Source organism: Pleurodeles waltl, chromosome 6 (assembly GCF_031143425.1).
Source record: "Pleurodeles waltl isolate 20211129_DDA chromosome 6, aPleWal1.hap1.20221129, whole genome shotgun sequence".
In the NCBI taxonomy this organism is placed as follows: domain Eukaryota; kingdom Metazoa; phylum Chordata; class Amphibia; order Caudata; family Salamandridae; genus Pleurodeles; species Pleurodeles waltl.
The window spans coordinates 25,572,570-25,593,012 of record NC_090445.1 but is presented as its reverse complement, the minus strand read 5'-3'; the positions used below and the strand labels follow the sequence as shown (position 1 = coordinate 25,593,012).

Below are 20,443 nucleotides of genomic sequence, written 5' to 3'. Positions count from 1 at the left end.
ATACGACTTTGTTATTGGTCCTGTTGCCTCTCTTAGTAGAGCCATTGTCCAGTAACTGCATATGACCAAATTCTAAGTCTTTGGGAACCATGCTGTATTCTGGGTGTAACACTGTTCCCCTTTCCATTGTTAGTAGATCCTGTCTTTTTGGAAGTTTTTGAAACCTTTCTTGAGCTAGTTGTACTATCTCTGAGTACCAAGTTTGACTTGCCCATTGCAGTGCAATTAAAATCATGGTCATGTGCCTTCTCTTGCATTTGTTGATTACTTTGTGCAACAGAGGAATTGGGGAGGGAAGTATATGAAAAATGTCCCAGACCAGTTTATTGAGAGGGCATTCCCCAGAGACTGAGGGTGTGGTTGTCTGGAGGAAAGGTTTTGGCATTTTGTGTTCAGAGGTGTTGCAAACAGATCTATTGTTAGTGTCCCACTTCTGAAAAATTGCTTGTAGAACACTCTGACCCCATTCGTGGGAACATGAAACCAGTCTGCTCCGTCCGTCCACTTCGCAGTTTTCTTTCCCTGGTAGTGTTATCGCTTGAATCTCCAAGTTCTCTGAATTGCCCATCTCCAGAGTTCCTGAGCACCCCCGTTTGTTCATGTAAAACAATTCTGTCTGAATGGATACAAATCTTTCTCGACAAACGTCTCTGGAAAGCTTTCAAAGCTACAAAAAAGGCTTACATTCCAGGATGTTTGTGTGTTGTACTGCACTCTGATCTCTCCGATTACTCTTATTTTCAGGGAACCCATATGTGCTCCCCGTCCTATATGGAGGTGCCTGTGGTTATTGTCACTGACTGAGTTGATAGCAGAAAGGGCCTTCCTCGTGCAATGTTTTCCCGTTGAGCCACACTATTTCTTCCTGAATTTTCTGGGTGACAACCACTAGATCTCCACCCTCACCCCCGTTGCTTGTGATCATGGATTTTGGAGCCACTCTTCGGTTGGTCTCATATGCAGCCTCACATTCAGGAAAAAGGGAATGCATGATGCCATCTTTCCCAATAACTTCCCCACAATCCTCAATGTCAGGGCTTGCCCCTTCTAGTAAAGGAGAATTTCCTCCAGAAGGAACAGCTTTTTTTCTCGTTGGGAAATACCTTCCCTTGAACAGAGTTTAATCTTGCTCCCAAGTAGATCTTCTCCTGCTCTGGTTCAGGAGATGATTTCTCTGTTTAATGAGAAACCATCAAAATGTCTCATTTACATTTCTGGCAAGTATGTGCTCTCACTAACCAATCAGCGGTAAGGATATATATGTATACCCAATCTTCTGCAATGTGCTGCTGCTGTAGCTTGACACTTCAAGAATACACTTGGTGCCGATTTCATTCAAAGGTTAGCAATTTGCATTGAAAATGTCTTGTTTGCCACAAATCTTAGAAATTTTTGTGCTTTGCATTCACTGGGATATGCAAGTAAGAATCATTTAAGTCTATAGTTGCTAAAAAATCTCCTTTTTGCAACTGAGGAATAACTTCCTGAAGAGTCGTCATCTTGAACTTTTTAGTCTTTAAAAAAAAAACTTGTTGATAAACCAAAGACCTAGGATTGGGCGCAGGAATCCATGCACCTTTGTTGTTAGAAAATACGTTGAATAATTTCCGTTGTTGATTTCTTGCTTTGCTACCAATTCTATTGCTTGTTTGGCTAACAGTTCGTCGACCTCCTTGAGAAGTCACTTTGTTTCCTCCTTTGACTGAAACTTTTTCCTTGGACCCCTTGTTGGTGGGTAGTTGATTTATTCTACGCAATACCCAAATTCTATTGTGTTTAAAATCCATTTGTCTGAAGTTATTTTCCTCTATTCCTGGAGAAACATTAGCAATTTTCCACCCACTGGAATGTTGTGATGGTACTCTGATTTTTTTTTCAGTTTTCTTTCACAGATGGTATACGAGATATTGTTATGGCTGTAGTGCAGTCATTTGCTTGAAGGAGTTGAATCTCCTCTAGCTAGATGTTCTCTTCTCTAGCTCGTCCCGAAACAAATTTCTCCCTTGTTGCTGGTACTGCCAGTTTTGTTGTGAGGAAGTGGCTTGTGTGCCACTGTTGAAGTCTTGATGGGAACTTCCTGACTTGAAGCTACCCCGAGAGGCTGGTCTTCTTGCTGAGAAAGATCACCTTCGTATTCATCCATGAAACTGCAATGCACCCATGGACTTTGGGGTTTCATTGTCCTTTTTCAGTTGATTCAGGCTATCGTCAACTAAGTTCCTGAATCACTGTTGGCATTAAAAGGAGTGTTCATTAAGTCTGCTTGGATTAGCCAAGAGTGACGTGTTGCATAACCCCCATCATTGGCTGGTGACCAGACATGCCCGCTGCATCCAGCGCAGATTTTAAGCAACTATTTGCTATCTTCTTTCCACCAGATGTGCTACCCTTTTTATATTGCTCAGGAAGAGGTTTCCTTAATTTTCCTATTTCCTCCCAATGTTGGTGGGTGTGTCTATTGAGTAAAGGATTGAAGATAGCGATACATCACAGAATTGCTACACTCCGTTCCATCCTCCCACCCATGAGTTCCACCTTTATCTGGGGATGGCCCAGATGTTGAGGGATACTAGTCCTTTTCCTTACAGTCTACATTATCATCAAGTCTGCTGGGACAGTACCTTTAATGTATGCCAGATCTATTGAAGAGAAGGATAAGTTACTTACCTGTAATTCTAGTTCTCTTCCAGGGGAATCCTCAGAGACATAAGCACTGACTAGGTTTGTCCTCGTGTGGGGAGCCCGGAGCACAAATTTATTTTATGTATATGTAAATCATAAAAATTCTATCGAGAGTTGTAGAAAAAAAAAATATATATATTTATAATAATAATATGTCACTTACCCAGTGTACATCAATTCGTGGCATGTTCCGCTGCAGATTCACATGCTGTGCAAACGTCTGCCATCTAGTGTTGGGCTCGGAGTGTTACAAGTTATTTTTCTTCAAAGAAGTGTTTGAGTCATGGAATCGAGTGACGACTCCATTGCGCATGGGCATCGACTCCATCTTAGATTGTTTTCCCGCAGAGGGTAAGGTAGGAGTGATAGAGTATAAAGAAAAGAGATGTCCATGCAAATGGAATATATATATATATATATATATATATATATATTCAGTCAACTTCAAACGCTCAAAGTGAACTCAATGGCCCAAGAGGGGTGGTGCAGAGACCGGTACGAGCAAGCCGGTATAATAAGTCCAACAACAAAAGAAAAAAGTATATCAGCACGCTCAGGATTCAGGTAAAGTGAAAGACAAGTTTAATCGAAACACAACGCGTTTCGGCTGACACAGCAGCCTTGGTCACGTGTTATTAATCACCCATCCACCATTGTTAAATACTAACCAGTCAGACATAGAAATGAGACAAACAACAGCAGATATCAGGTAAGAGAAGAAAAAAAGAACCTTAAATACAACACCTCATAAAAAATTGCTTACAACCTCATAGAAAAATATATCTAGGTTACAATAATTCATCAGATCTGTAACACTATACACAATTATCATATATATAGATAAATAAATATGTATAGATATATAGACATATAAATATATAAATATCTAAATACCTAATTCTGCAATCATGGAACCGTAAAGATAGATATATAATGGGGTAAAATAGCATGCATGGATGGAAGGAAAAAATATATCATAGATTGAAAGTCCACCAGACTCATATTATAATTAAATATTATTACTTATAGGTCCAATGGTGAACTACAACCAAGCGATGTAAAAATTAGTTGAAAACCTTAACCACACTAACTGCAATAGTAAAACCCCTATATCCCTGCTTATACAGTTGATGTTAATAAGACAGATCAGCAATATCGGACAGATTCTATAACATTTTCTTATCTGATAATCAGCATAGACAACACCCAACAACGTGCAATGTAGAGAGAGAGCGCGGTAGCAGGTAGAAAGCAGCATTAGTTTCATCCGACCCATTAAATCTGAAAAAACACATAAATACATATAATAAATGACCATTTATCCCCAAATCCAAAATAGAAGATTTTTATCAGATAAGAAAATGTTATAGAATCTGTCCGATATTGCTGATCTGTCTTATTAACATCAACTGTATAAGCAGGGATATAGGGGTTTTACTATTGCAGTTAGTGTGGTTAAGGTTTTCAACTAATTTTTACATCGCTTGGTTGTAGTTCACCATTGGACCTATAAGTAATAATATTTAATTATAATATATGAGTCTGGTGGACTTTCAATCTATGATATATTTTTTCCTTCCATCCATGCATGCTATTTTACCCCATTATATATCTATCTTTACGGTTCCATGATTGCAGAATTAGGTATTTATATGTCTATAGATCTATACATATTTATTCATCTATATATATGATAATTGTGTATAGTGTTACAGATCTGATGAATTATTGTAACCTAGATATATTTTTCTATGAGGTTGTAAGCAATTTTTTATGAGGTGTTGTATTTAAGGTTCTTTTTTTCTTCTCTTACCTGATATCTGCTGTTGTTTGTCTCATTTCTATGTCTATGACTGGTTAGTATTTAACAATGGTGGATGGGTGATTAATAACACGTGACCAATGCTGCTGTGTCAGCTGAAACGCGTTGTGTTTCGATTAAACTTGTCTTTCACTTTACCTGAATCCTGAGCGTGCTGATATACTTTTTTCTTTTGTTGTTGGATATATATATATATATATATATATATATATATATATATATATATATATATATATATATATACACACTGTAGGAAGTTGGCTCTGTATGTGCTATTTCAAAGTAAGGAATAGTATGCACAGAGTCCAAGGGTTCCCCTTAGAGGTAAAATAGTGGTAAAAAGAGATAATACTAATGCTCTATTTTGTGGTAGTGTGGTCGAGCAGTAGGCTTATCCAAGGAGTAGTGTTAAGCATTTGTTGTACATACACATAGACAATAAATGAGGTACACACACTTAGAGACAAATCCAGCCAATAGGTTTTGTTATAGAAAAATATATTTTCTTTGTTTATTTTAAGAACCACAGGTTCAAATTTAACATGTAATATCTTGTTTGAAAGGTATTGCAGGTAAGTACATTAGGAACTTTGAATCATTTCAATTGCATGTATACTTTTCAAGTTATTCATAAATAGCTATTTCAAAAGTGGACACTTAGTGCAATTTTCACAGTTCCTGGGGGAGGTAAGTTTTTGTTAGTTTTACCAGGTAAGTAAGACACTTACAGGGTTCAGTTCTTGGTCCAAGGTAGCCCACCGTTGGGGGTTCAGAGCAACCCCAAAGTCACCACACCAGCAGCTCAGGGCCGGTCAGGTGCAGAGTTCAAAGTGGTGCCCAAAACGCATAGGCTAGAATGGAGAGAAGGGGGTGCCCCGGTTCCGGTCTGCTTGCAGGTAAGTACCCGCGTCTTCGGAGGGCAGACCAGGGGGGTTTTGTAGGGCACCGGGGGGGACACAAGCCCACACAGAAATTTCACCCTCAGCAGCGCGGGGGCGGCCGGGTGCAGTGTAGAAACAAGTGTCGGGTTCGCAATGTTAGTCTATGAGAGATCAACGGATCTCTTCAGCGCTGCAGGCAGGCAAGGGGGGGCTTCCTCAGGGAAACCTCCACTTGGGCAAGGGAGAGGGACTCCTGGGGGTCACTTCTCCAGTGAAAGTCCGGTCCTTCAGGTCCTGGGGGCTGCGGGGGCAGGGTCTTTTCCAGGCGTCGGGACTTAGGTTTCAGAGAGTCGCGGTCAGGGGAAGCCTCGGGATTCCCTCTGCAGGCGGCGCTGTGGGGGCTCAGGGGGGACAGGTTTTGGTACTCACAGTCGTAGAGTAGTCCGGGGGTCCTCCCTGAGGTGTTGGTTCTCCACCAGCCGAGTCGGGGTCGCCGGGTGCAGTGTTGCAAGTCTCACGCTTCTTGCGGGGAGTTCCAGGGTTCTTTAAAGCTGCTCCTTTGGATAAAGTTGCAGTCTTTTTGGAGCAGGTCCGCTGTCCTCGGGAGTTTCTTGTCGTCGTCGAAGCAGGGCAGTCCTCAGCGGATGCAGAGGTCGCTGGTCCCTTTGGAAGGCGTCGCTGGAGCAGAGTTCTTTGGAAGGCAGGAGACAGGCCGGTGAGTTTCTGGAGCCAAGGCAGTTGTTGTCTTCTGGTCTTCCTCTGCAGGGGTTTTCAGCTAGGCAGTCCTTCTTCTTGTTGTTGCAGGAATCTAATTTTCTAGGGTTCAGGGTAGCCCTTAAATACTAAATTTAAGGGCGTGTTTAGGTCTGGGGGGTTAGTAGCCAATGGCTACTAGCCCTGAGGGTGGGTACACCCTCTTTGTGCCTCCTCCCAAGGGGAGGGGGTCACAATCCTAACCCTATTGGGGGAATCCTCCATCTGCAAGATGGAGGATTTCTAAAAGTTAGAGTCCCCTCAGCTCAGGACACCTTAGGGGCTGTCCTGACTGGCCAGTGACTCCTCCTTGTTATTCTTATTATTTTCTCCGGCCTTGCCGCCAAAAGTGGGGGCCGGGCCGGAGGGGGCGGGCAAATCCACTAGCTGGAGTGTCCTGCGGTGCTGTGACAAAGGGGTGAGCCTTTGAGGCTCACCGCCAGGTGTTACAGCTCCTGCCTGGGGGAGGTGTTAGCATCTCCACCCAGTGCAGGCTTTGTTACTGGCCTCAGAGTGACAAAGGCACTCTCCCCATGGGGCCAGCAACATGTCTCTAGTGTGGCAGGCTGCTGGAACTAGTCAGCCTACACAGATAGTCGGTTAAGTTTCAGGGGGCACCTCTAAGGTGCCCTCTGGGGTGTATTTTGCAATAAAATGTACACTGCCATCAGTGTGCATTTATTGTGCTGAGAAGTTTGATACCAAACTTCCCAGTTTTCAGTGTAGCCATTATGGTGCTGTGGAGTTCGTGTTTGACAAACTCCCAGACCATATACTCTTATGGCTACCCTGCACTTACAATGTCTAAGGTTTTGTTTAGACACTGTAGGGGTACCATGCTCATGCACTGGTACCCTCACCTATGGTATAGTGCACCCTGCCTTAGGGCTGTAAGGCCTGCTAGAGGGGTGTCTTACCTATACTGCATAGGCAGTGAGAGGCTGGCATGGCACCCTGAGGGGAGTGCCATGTCGACTTACTCGTTTTGTCCTCACTAGCACACACAAGCTGGCAAGCAGTGGGTCTGTGCTGAGTGAGAGGTCTCCAGGGTGGCATAAGACATGCTGCAGCCCTTAGAGACCTTCCTTGGCATCAGGGCCCTTGGTACTAGAAGTACCAGTTACAAGGGACTTATCTGGATGCCAGGGTCTGCCAATTGTGGATACAAAAGTACAGGTTAGGGAAAGAACACTGGTGCTGGTGCCTGGTTAGCAGGCCTCAGCACACTTTCAATTGTAAACATAGCATCAGCAAAGGCAAAAAGTCAGGGGGCAACCATGCCAAGGAGGCATTTCCTTACACAACCCCCCCCCAAACGAAAGAGGATGAGACTAACCTTTCCCAAGAGAGTCTTCATTTTCTAAGTGGAAGAACCTGGAAAGGCCATCTGCATTGGCATGGGCAGTCCCAGGTCTGTGTTCCACTATAAAGTCCATTCCCTGTAGGGAGATGGACCACCTCAACAGTTTAGGATTTTCACCTTTCATTTGCATCAGCCATTTGAGAGGTCTGTGGTCAGTTTGAACTAGGAAGTGAGTCCCAAAGAGGTATGGTCTCAGCTTCTTCAGGGACCAAACCACAGCAAAGGCCTCCCTCTCAATGGCACTCCAACGCTGCTCCCTGGGGAGTAACCTCCTGCTAATGAAAGCAACAGGCTGGTCAAGGCCATCATCATTTGTTTGGGACAAAACTGCCCCTATCCCATGTTCAGAGGCATCTGTCTGCACAATGAACTGCTTAGAATAATCTGGAGCTTTTAGAACTGGTGCTGAGCACATTGACACCCTGAAACAAGCAAAGGCCTGTTGGCATTCCACAGTCCAGTTCACTTTCTTGGGCATTTTCTTGGAGGTGAGTTCAGTGAGGGCTGTCACAATGGATCCATATCCCTTCACAAACCTCCTGTAATACCCAGTCAAGCCAAGGAATGCCCTGACTTGAGTCTGGGTTTTTGGAGCTACCCAGTCCAGAATAGTCTGGATCTTGGGTTGGAGTGGCTGAACTTGGCCTCCACCTACAAGGTGGCCCAAGTAAACCACAGTTCCCTTCCCTATCTGGCATTTGGATGCCTTGATAGAGAGGCCTGCAGATTGCAGAGCCTACAAAACCTTCTTCAGGTGGACCAGGTGATCCTGCCAGGTGGAGCTAAAGACAGCAATATCATCAAGATAAGCTGTGCTAAAGGACTCCAAGCCAGCAAGGACTTGATTCACCAACCTTTGGAAGGTGGCAGGGGCATTCTTTAAACCAAAGGGCATAACAGTAAACTGATAATGCCCATCAGGTGTGGAGAATGCTGTTTTCTCTTTTGCTCCAGGTGCCATTTTTATTTGCCAGTACCCTGCTGTCAAGTCAAAGGTACTTAGGAATTTGGCAGCACCTAATTTATCTATGAGCTCATCAGCTCTAGGAATTGGATGAGCATCTGTCTTGGTGACAGAATTGAGCCCTCTGTAGTCCACACAAAACCTCATCTCTTTCTTTCCATCTTTGGTGTGAGGTTTGGGGACTAAGACCACTGGGCTAGCCCAGGGGCTGTCAGAGCGCTCAATTACTCCCAATTCCAGCATGTTGTGGACTTCCACCTTGATGCTTTCCTTAACATGGTCAGACTGTCTAAAGATTTTGTTTTTGACAGGCATGCTGTCTCCTGTGTCCACATCATGGGTACACAGGGGTGTCTGACCAGGGGTTAAGGAGAAGAGTTCAGGAAACTGCTGTAGGACTCTCCTACAATCAGCTTGCTGTTGGCCAGAGAGGGTGTCTGAGTAGATCACTCCATCTACTGTGCCATCTTTTGGGTCTGATGACAGAAGATCAGGGAGAGGTTCACTCTCTGCCTCCTGATCCTCATCTGTTACCATCAACAGATTCACATCAGCCCTGTCATGGAAGAGCTTAAGGCGGTTCACATGGATCACCCTCTTGGGGCTCCTGCTTGTGCCCAGGTCCACCAGGTAGGTGACCTGACTCTTCCTTTCTAGCACTGGGTAAGGGCCACTCCATTTGTCCTGGAGTGCCCTGGGAGCCACAGGCTCCAGAACCCAGACTTTCTGCCCTGGTTGGAACTCAACCAGTGCAGCCTTTTGGTCATACCAAAACTTCTGGAGCTGTTGGCTGGCCTCAAGGTTTTTGGTTGCCTTTTCCATGTACTCTGCCATTCTAGAGCGAAGGCCAAGTACATAGTCCACTATGTCTTGTTTAGGCTCATGAAGAGGCCTCTCCCAGCCTTCTTTAACAAGAGCAAGTGGTCCCCTTACAGGGTGACCAAACAGAAGTTCAAAGGGTGAGAATCCTACTCCCTTCTGTGGCACCTCTCTAAGCGAAAAGCAGACATGGCAAGAGGACATCCCATCTCCTTTTGAGTTTTTCTGGGAGCCCCATGATCATGCCTTTTAATGTCTTGTTGAATCTCTCAACTAAGCCATTAGTTTGTGGATGGTATGGTGTAGTGAATTTGTAAGTCACTCCACACTCATTCCACATGTGTTTTAGGTATGCTGACATGAAGTTGGTACCTCTGTCAGACACCACCTCCTTAGGGAAACCCACTCTGGTAAAGATACCAATGAGGGCCTTGGCTACTGCAGGGGCAGTAGTCGACCTAAGGGGAATAGCTTCAGGATACCTAGTAGCATGATCCACTACTACTAGGATGTACATATTTCCTGAGGCTGTGGGAGGTTCCAGTGGACCAACTATGTCCACACCCACTCTTTCAAAGGGGACCCCCACCACTGGAAGTGGAATGAGGGGGGCCTTTGGGTGCCCACCTGTCTTACCACTGGATTGACAGGTGGGGCAGGAGAGGCAAAACTCCTTAACCTTCTGGGACATATTGGGCCAGTAGAAGTGGTTGACTAACCTCTCCCACGTCTTGGTTTGTCCCAAATGCCCAGCAAGGGGAATATCATGGGCTAAGGTCAGAATAAACTCTCTGAACGACTGAGGCACTACCACTCTCCTAGTGGCACCAGGTTTGGGGTCTCTGGCCTCAGTGTACAGGAGTCCATCTTCCCAATAGACCCTATGTGTTCCATTTTTCTTGCCCTTGGACTCTTCAGCAGCTTGCTGCCTAAGGCCTTCAAGAGAGGGACAGGTTTCTTGTCCCTTACACAGCTCCTCCCTTGAGGGTCCCCCTGGGCCCAAGAGCTCAACCTGATAAGGTTCAAGCTCCAAAAGCTCAGTTCCCTCAGAGGGCAGAACTTCTTCCTGAGAAGAGAGGTTCCCTTTTTCTGACTGTGTTGCAGTTGGTTTCCCAACTGACTTTCCTTTTCTCTTGGTAGGCTGGGCCATTTTTCCAGACTCCAGCTCTACTTTTTCACCCTGTGCCTTGCATTGTGCTCTTGTTTTTACACACACCAGTTCAGGGATACCCAGCATGGCTGCATGGGTTTTTAGTTCTACCTCAGCCCATGCTGAGGACTCCAGGTCATTTCCAAGCAGACAGTCTACTGGGATGTTGGAGGAGACCACCACCTGTTTCAGGCCATTGACCCCCCCCCCCCATTCTAAAGTTACCATTGCCATGGGATGTGCTTTAGTTTGATTGTCAGCATTGGTGACTGTATAAGTTTTTCCAGTCAGGTATTGGCCAGGGGAAACCAGTTTCTCTGTCACCATGGTGACACTGGCACCTGTATCCCTCAGGCCCTCTACACTTGTCCTATTAATAAAGAGCTGCTGCCTGTATTTTTGCATGTTAGGGGGCCAGGCAGCTAGTGTGACTAAATCCACCCCACCCTCAGAGACTAGAGTAGCTTCAGTGTGGACCCTGATTTGCTCTGGGCACACTGTTGATCCCACTTGGAGACTAGCCATTCCAGTGTTACCTGGATTGGAGTTTGGAGTGGAACTTTTCTTGGGACAGGCCTTGTCTCCAGTTTGGTGTCCAGACTGACTACAGTTTCGACACCAGGCCTTTTTGGGATCAAAGTTTTTACCCTTGTACCCAGGATTGTTTTGTGAAGAGGCTCTGGGCCCACCCTCCTGTGCAGGTTTTTGGGGGCCTTTAGAAGACTCTTGACTATTTTTATTTTTGGCTGTCTCACCACCTTTCCCCTGGGGAGGTTTTGTGACCCCTTTCTTTTGGTCACCCCCTGTGGAAGTTTTGGACACCCTAGTCTTGACCCAATGGTCCGCCTTCTTTCCCAATTCTTGGGGAGAAATTGGTCCTAGGTCTACCAGATGCTGATGCAGTTTATCATTGAAACAATTACTTAACAGGTGTTCTTTCACAAATAAATTGTACAGCCCATCATAATTACTTACACCACTGCCTTGAATCCAACCATCTAGTGTTTTTACTGAGTAGTCTACAAAGTCAACCCAGGTCTGGCTCGAGGATTTTTGAGCCCCCCTGAATCTAATCCTATACTCCTCAGTGGAGAATCCAAAGCCCTCAATCAGGGTACCCTTCATGAGGTCATAAGATTCTGCATCTTGTCCAGAGAGTGTGAGGAGTCTATCCCTACACTTTCCTGTGAACATTTCCCAAAGGAGAGCACCCCAGTGAGATCTGTTCACTTTTCTGGTTACACAAGCCCTCTCAAAAGCTGTGAACCATTTGGTGATGTCATCACCATCTTCATATTTAGTTACAATCCCTTTAGGGATTTTCAACATGTCAGGAGAATCTCTGACCCTATTTATGTTGCTGCCACCATTGATGGGTCCTAGGCCCATCTCTTGTCTTTCCCTCTCTATGGCTAGGATCTGTCTTTCCAAAGCCAATCTTTTGGCCATCCTGGCTAACTGGATGTCCTCTTCACTGGAGTTATCCTCAGTGATTTCAGAGGTGTTGGTCTCTCCTGTGAGGGAACTAGCATCTCTGACTATTATTTTTGGAGTCAGGGTTTGAGAGACCCTGTTCTCCCTAGATAGGACTGGTAGGGGGGAATTTTCCTCCAAGTCACTATCCTCTTCCTCTGAGTTGCCACCCTCAGAGGGGTTGGCCTTTTCAAACTCTGCCAAAAGCTCCTGGAGCTGTATTTTGGTAGGTTTGGGGCCCATTGTTATTTTCTTTATTTTACAGAGTGACCTTAGCTCCCTCATCTTAAGATGGAGGTAAGGTGTGGTGTCGAGTTCCACCACAGTCACATCTGTGCTAGACATTTTGCTTCTAAAAGTTGGAATACTTTTTAAGAATCTACAACTGGTTCTAGAATCTAATTCAAACTTTTACAAACTTTTAAACTCTAAAAGAAATGCTAAACAGGATCTAACACAAGGCCCTAGCAGGTCTTTTAAGAATTTAGAAAACTTTTCAAATTGCAAAAATCAATTTCTAATGACAATTTTGGAATTTGTCGTGTGATCAGGTATTGGCTGAGTAGTCCAGCAAATGCAAAGTCTTGTACCCCACCGCTGATCCACCAATGTAGGAAGTTGGCTCTGTATGTGCTATTTCAAAGTAAGGAATAGCATGCACAGAGTCCAAGGGTTCCCCTTAGAGGTAAAATAGTGGTAAAAAGAGATAATACTAATGCTCTATTTCGTGGTAGTGTGGTCGAGCAGTAGGCTTATCCAAGGAGTAGTGTTAAGCATTTGTTGTACATACACATAGACAATAAATGAGGTACACACACTCAGAGACAAATCCAGCCAATAGGTTTTGTTATAGAAAAATATATTTTCTTTGTTTATTTTAAGAACCACAGGTTCAAATTTAACATGTAATATCTTGTTTGAAAGGTATTGCAGGTAAGTACATTAGGAACTTTGAATCATTTCAATTGCATGTATACTTTTCAAGTTATTCATAAATAGCTATTTCAAAAGTGGACAGTGCAATTTTCACAGTTCCTGGGGGAGGTAAGTTTTTGTTAGTTTTACCAGGTAAGTAAGACACTTACAGGGTTCAGTTCTTGGTCCAAGGTAGCCCACCGTTGGGGGTTCAGAGCAACCCCAAAGTCACCACACCAGCAGCTCAGGGCCGGTCAGGTGCAGAGTTCAAAGTGGTGCCCAAAACGCATAGGCTAGAATGGAGAGAAGGGGGTGCCCCGGTTCCGGTCTGCTTGCAGGTAAGTACCCGCGTCTTCGGAGGGTAGACCAGGGGGGTTTTGTAGGGCACCGGGGGGGACACAAGCCCACACAGAAATTTCACCCTCAGCAGCGCGGGGGCGGCCGGGTGCAGTGTAGAAACAAGCGTCGGGTTCGCAATGTTAGTCTATGAGAGATCAACGGATCTCTTCAGCGCTGCAGGCAGGCAAGGGGGGGCTTCCTCGGGGAAACCTCCACTTGGGCAAGGGAGAGGGACTCCTGGGGGTCACTTCTCCAGTGAAAGTCCGGTCCTTCAGGTCCTGGGGGCTGCGGGGGCAGGGTCTTTTCCAGGCATCGGGACTTAGGTTTCAGAGAGTCGCGGTCAGGGGAAGCCTCGGGATTCCCTCTGCAGGCGGCGCTGTGGGGGCTCAGGGGGGACAGGTTTTGGTACTCACAGTCGTAGAGTAGTCCGGGGGTCCTCCCTGAGGTGTTGGTTCTCCACCAGCCGAGTCGGGGTCGCCGGGTGCAGTGTTGCAAGTCTCACGCTTCTTGCGGGGAGTTGCAGGGTTCTTTAAAGCTGCTCCTTTGGATAAAGTTGCAGTCTTTTTGGAGCAGGTCCGCTGTCCTCGGGAGTTTCTTGTCGTCGTCGAAGCAGGGCAGTCCTCAGCGGATGCAGAGGTCGCTGGTCCCTTTGGAAGGCGTCGCTGGAGCAGAGTTCTTTGGAAGGCAGGAGACAGGCCGGTGAGTTTCTGGAGCCAAGGCATTTGTTGTCTTCTGGTCTTCCTCTGCAGGGGTTTTCAGCTAGGCAGTCCTTCTTCTTGTTGTTGCAGGAATCTAATTTTCTAGGGTTCAGGGTAGCCCTTAAATACTAAATTTAAGGGCGTGTTTAGGTCTGGGGGGTTAGTAGCCAATGGCTACTAGCCCTGAGGGTGGGTACACCCTCTTTGTGCCTCCTCCCAAGGGGAGGGGGTCACAATCCTAACCCTATTGGGGGAATCCTCCATCTGCAAGATGGAGGATTTCTAAAAGTTAGAGTCCCCTCAGCTCAGGACGCCTTAGGGGCTGTCCTGACTGGACAGTGACTCCTCCTTGTTATTCTCATTATTTTCTCCGGCCTTGCCGCCAAAAGTGGGGGCCGGGCCGGAGGGGGCGGGCAACTCCACTAGCTGGAGTGTCCTGCGGTGCTGTGACAAAGGGGTGAGCCTTTGAGGCTCACCGCCAGGTGTTACAGCTCCTGCCTGGGGGAGGTGTTAGCATCTCCACCCAGTGCAGGCTTTGTTACTGGCCTCAGAGTGACAAAGGCACTCTCCCCATGGGGCCAGCAACATGTCTCTAGTGTGGCAGGCTGCTGGAACTAGTCAGCCTACACAGATAGTCGGTTAAGTTTCAGGGGGCACCTCTAAGGTGCCCTCTGGGGTGTATTTTGCAATAAAATGTACACTGGCATCAGTGTGCATTTATTGTGCTGAGAAGTTTGATACCAAACTTCCCAGTTTTCAGTGTAGCCATTATGGTGCTGTGGAGTTCGTGTTTGACAAACTCCCAGACCATATACTCTTATGGCTACCCTGCACTTACAATGTCTAAGGTTTTGTTTAGACACTGTAGGGGTACCATGCTCATGCACTGGTACCCTCACCTATGGTATAGTGCACCCTGCCTTAGGGCTGTAAGGCCTGCTAGAGGGGTGTCTTACCTATACTGCATAGGCAGTGAGAGGCTGGCATGGCACCCTGAGGGGAGTGCCATGTCGACTTACTCGTTTTGTCCTCACTAGCACACACAAGCTGGCAAGCAGTGTGTCTGTGCTGAGTGAGAGGTCTCCAGGGTGGCATAAGACATGCTGCAGCCCTTAGAGACCTTCCTTGGCATCAGGGCCCTTGGTACTAGAAGTACCAGTTACAAGGGACTTATCTGGATGCCAGGGTCTGCCAATTGTGGATACAAAAGTACAGGTTAGGGAAAGAACACTGGTGCTGGGGCCTGGTTAGCAGGCCTCAGCACACTTTCAATTGTAAACATAGCATCAGCAAAGGCAAAAAGTCAGGGGGCAACCATGCCAAGGAGGCATTTCCTTACATACACACACACAGGGAGTGCAGAATTATTAGGCAAATGAGTATTTTGACCACATCATCCTCTTTATGCATGTTGTCTTACTCCAAGCTGTATAGGCTCGAAAGCCTACTACCAATTAAGCATATTAGGTGATGTGCATCTCTGTAATGAGAAGGGGTGTGGTCTAATGACATCAACACCCTATATCAGGTGTGCATAATTATTAGGCAACTTCCTTTCCTTTGGCAAAATGGGTCAAAAGAAGGACTTGACAGGCTCCGAAAAGTCAAAAATAGTGAGATATCTTGCAGAGGGATGCAGCACTCTTAAAATTTCAAAGCTTCTGAAGCGTGATCATCGAACAATCAAGCATTTCATTCAAAATAGTCAACAGGGTCGCAAGAAGCGTGTGGAAAAACCAAGGCGCAAAATAACTACTCATGAACTGAGAAAAGCAAGCGTGCAGCTGCCACAATGCGCCACTTGCCACCAGTTTGGCCATATTTCAGAGCTGCAACATCACTGGAGTGCCCAAAAGCACAAGGTGTGCAATACTCAGAGACATGGCCAAGGTAAGAAAGGCTGAAAGACGACCACCACTGAACAAGACACACAAGCTGAAACGTCAAGACTGGGCCAAGAAATATCTCAAGACTGATTTTTCAAAGGTTTTATGGACTGATGAAATGAGTGAGTCTTGATGGGCCAGATGGATGGGCCCGTGGCTGGATTGGTAAAGGGCAGAGAGCTCCAGTCCGACTCAGACGCCAGCAAGGTGGAGGTGGAGTACTGGTTTGGGCTGGTATCAAAGATGAGCTTGTGGGGCCTTTTCGGGTTGAGGATGGAGTCAAGCTCAACTCCCAGTCATACTGCCAGTTCCTGGAAGACACCTTCTTCAAGCAGTGGTACAGGAAGAAGTCTGCATCCTTCAAGAAAAACATGATTTTCATGCAGGACAATGCTCCATCACACGCGTCCAAGTACTCCACAGCGTGGCTGGCAAGAAAGGGTATAAAAGAAGGAAATCTAATGACATGGCCTCCTTGTTCACCTGATCTGAACCCCATTGAGAACCTGTGGTCCATCATCAAATGTGAGATTTACAAGGAGGGAAAACAGTACACCTCTCTGAACAGTGTCTGGGAGGCTGTGGTTGCTGCTGCACGCAATGTTGATGGTGAACAGATCAAAACACTGACAGAATCCATGGATGGCAGGCTTTTGAGTGTCCTTGCAAAGAAATGTGGCTATATTAGTCACTGATTTGTTTTTGAATGTCAGAAATGTATATTTGTGAATGTTGAGATGTTATATTGGTTTCACTGGTATTAATAAATAATTGAAATGGGTATATATTTGTTTTTTGTTAAGTTGCCTAATAATTATGCACAGTAATAGTCACCTGCACACACAGATATCCCCCTAACATAGCTAAAACTAAAAACAAACTAAAAACTACTTCCAAAAATATTCAGCTTTGATATTAAAGAGTTTTTTGGGTTCATTGAGAACATGGTTGTTGTTCAATAATAAAATTAATCCTGAAAAATACAACTTGCCTAATAATTCTGCACTCCCTATATATATATATATATATATATATATATATATATAGAGAGAGATATAGATATATATATATATATATATATATATATATATATATATATATATATATATATAGAGATATATATATAGATATATATATATCTATATCTATATGGAAAATGTCACTTACCCAGTGTACATCTGTTCGTGGCATTAGTCGCTGCAGATTCACATGCTGTGCACATCCCGCCATCTGGTGTTGGGCTCGGAGTGTTACAAGTTGTTTTTCTTCGAAGAAGTCTTTTCGAGTCACGAGACCGAGGGACTCCTCCCATTTCGACTCCATTGCGCATGGGCGTCGACTCCATCTTAGATTTTTATTTATTTTTTTCCGCCATTGGGTTCGGACGTGTTCCTTTTCGCTCCGTGTTTCGGGTCGGAAAGTTAGTTAGAATCTCGGAAAAATCGTCGGTATTGTTTGCGTTCGGTATCGGGTTAGTTACAACAGATCGACACCGAATTTTGAAGAGCTCCGGTGGCCCTTCGGGGTTTTTTCGATCCCCCGTCTGGGCCTGGTCGGCCCGGCCACGTGTGACTTCAAGGCTGATGGAACGGACACCATTCCACTTATGTCCAAAATGCTATAACAAGTATCCATATACGGATCAGCATCTGGTCTGTAACTTGTGCTTGTCCCCAGAGCACAAGGAAGATACTTGTGAGGCCTGTCGAGCGTTTCGGTCCAGAAAGACGTTAAGAGACCGAAGAGCCAGAAGACTGCAGGTGGCGTCGACGCAGACAGGACAAGAGCGTTTCGAAGATGAAGAGGAAGCTTTCTCTATCCACGAGTCGGACTCAGAAGAGCTCGAGCCCGAAGAAATGCCGAAAACCGTGAGTAAGACGTCGAAACATAAGACTCACGAGAAGTCAACAAAAGCCCAGGGGACGCCACCGCCAACAGGCCATGGCTTAACCCAAAAACTAGGTGACCGAGCCAAGGCACCGAAAAAGGGCACGCTGGTGTCGAGGTCATCTGACTCCGGTCGAGATACCGCCACACAGCAATCTTGGACCCGAGACATCGGCTCCGAGAAATTTCGGTGCCGCGACAGTGGCACCGAACAAATTCGGCACTGAGACACCACCACGCCGAAAATTACAAAGGTTTCTTCGGAGCCTAAAAAGACGTTGGTTCCGAAACATCCAGCCTCGGAGCCGAAAACAGGTTCCTATACAGAGGAACAAGGATTGTCCTCCCAAATGCAAAAACATAGATTTAGAGAGGAACTTCAAGCTGTAGAGCCAGACTATAACTCAAAGGAGGCTCCACATTCATCAAGGCACAGGGAAGATAACCACTCTTCCGCCAATTAAAATAAAAAGAAAACTTGCCTTTCAAGAGAAGGACAAGGAGCCACAGGCAAAGGTGGCAAAGAAAACAACTCCACCACAGTCTCCACCACCATCAGTGCACACATCACCAGTAGCAACTCCTCCACTGATTCACTCCCCGACTCATACTGCTATGAGTCAAGATGATCCCGATGCATGGGGCCTTTACAATGCTCCAGTATCGGACAACAGCCCAGACTCGTACCCTGCCAGGCCGTCTCCTCCTGAGGACAGTACATCTTACACACAGGTGATCGCAAGGGCAGCTGCTTTCCATAACGTCACCTTGCATTCCGAACCAATTGAGGATGATTTTTTGTTTAACACGCTATCCTCCACTCATAGCCAATACCAAAGACTACCTATGCTCCCAGGAATGCTAAAACATTCAAAACAAATCTTTCAGGATCCTGTTAAAGGCCGAGCCATAACTCCAAGGGTGGAAAAAAAAAAGAAGCCACCGCCAACAGATCCTGTTTATATTATAACGCAGTTAACACCAGACTCGGTAGTTGTCGGGGCAGCTCGTAAGAGAGCAAACTCTCATACTTCGGGGGACGCACCACCTCCAGACAAAGAGTCGCAAATTTGATACTGCGGGCAAAAGGGTTTCAGCTCAAGCAGCAAACCAATGGCGCATTACCAATTCACAAGCACTTTTGGCAAGATATGATAGAGCTCACTGGGATGAGATGCAACATATATATATATGCACACACATATATATACACATATGTACAAGTTTAGAACAAATTGGCCACAGCACACAGAATATATTGTCCAATCATGTAGTGAGGATAAAAAAATCCCTGGTGGTGCGTTGAAGGTGTAGAGGAAGTATGAGGTAAAGAGAAATCTTGAGTCTTGTTAGTAGATGGTGTCTTTATTTGTGGAAATTAGAAATCATAATGTCATCATAGATATACAGCCAACACGTGTTTCGTCACACAAGTGACTTCATCAAGGCTGGGCCGTCCGGCCAGAGTAGTAGATAATAATCAGCTAAGTAGGCGACGCTCCAAGACGACTCACCGCGCCTCTACATCCGACACTGATCAGGTTTGACTCAAGGCTTATCAGGGCTTCTTATACCTGTTACAACCGACGTGCTCAACACCCAATTCACCTGCTGCTGCTCGGGCAGCTATACTACTCTTAGTTTCACTATCTCAATAAGATCTTCTTTTCCTTATTTCAGCCTACTTAGCTGATTATTATCTACTACTCTGGCCGGACGGCCCAGCCTTGATGAAGTCACTTGTGTGACGAAACACGTGTTGGCTGTATATCTATGATGACATTATGATTTCTAATTTCCACAAATAAAGACACCATCTACTAACAAGACAAGATTTCTCTTTACCTCATACTTCCTGTAAAGAAATGGCTCCCTGTTGCAGTTACCCCCCACTTTTTGCCTGATACTGATTTGACTGAGAAGTGTGCTGGGACCCTGCTAACCAGGCCCCAGCACCAGTGTTCTTTCACCTAAAATGTACCATTGTCTACACAATTGGCACACCCCTGGCATCCAGGTAAGTCCCTTGTAACTGGTACCCCGGGTACCAAGGGCCCTGATGCCAGGGAAGGTCTCTAAGGGCTGCAGCATGTCTTATGCCACCCTAGGGACCCCTCACTCAGCACAGACACACTGCTTGCCAGCTTGTGTGTGCTGGTGGGGAGAAAATGACTAAGTCGACATGGCACTCCCCTCAGGGTGCCATGCCAACCTCACACTGCCTGTGTCATAGGTAAGTCACCCCTCTAGCAGGCCTTACAGCCCTAAGGCAGGGTGCACTATACCACAGGTGAGGGCATATGTGCATGAGCACTATGCCCCTACAGTGTCTAAGCAAAACCTTAGACATTGTAAGTGCAGGGTAGCCATAAGAGTATATGGGCTGGGAGTCTGTCAAAAACGAACTCCACAGCTCCATAATGGCTACACTGAATACTGGGAAGTTTAGTATCAAACTTCTCAGAATAATAAACCCACACTGATGCCAGTGTTGGATGTATTAAAAAATGCACACAGAGGGCATCTTAGAGATACCCCCTGTATTTTACCCAATTGTTCAGTGCAGGACTGACTGGTCTGTGCCAGCCTGCTACTGAGAGACGAGTTTCTGACCTCATGCGGTGAGAGCCTTTGTGCTCTCTGAGGACAGAAACAAAGCCTGCTCTGGGTGGAGGTGCTTCACACCTCCCCCTGCAGGAACTGTAACACCTAGCAGTGAGCCTCAAAGGCTCTGACTTCGTGTTACAATGCCCCAGGGCATTCCAGCTAGTGGAGATGCCCGCCCCCTGGACACAGCCCCCACTTTTGGCG

General features: G+C 45.9%; 1 protein-coding gene across 6 annotated transcripts in view; it reads right to left on the bottom strand.

Annotated features, from left to right (window-relative positions):
• The window catches only part of PRRC2B (proline rich coiled-coil 2B), a 635,269-nt gene that overhangs the window by 399,113 nt on the left and 215,713 nt on the right, over positions 1-20,443 (bottom strand). The gene's annotated exons all lie outside the window — the stretch shown is intronic.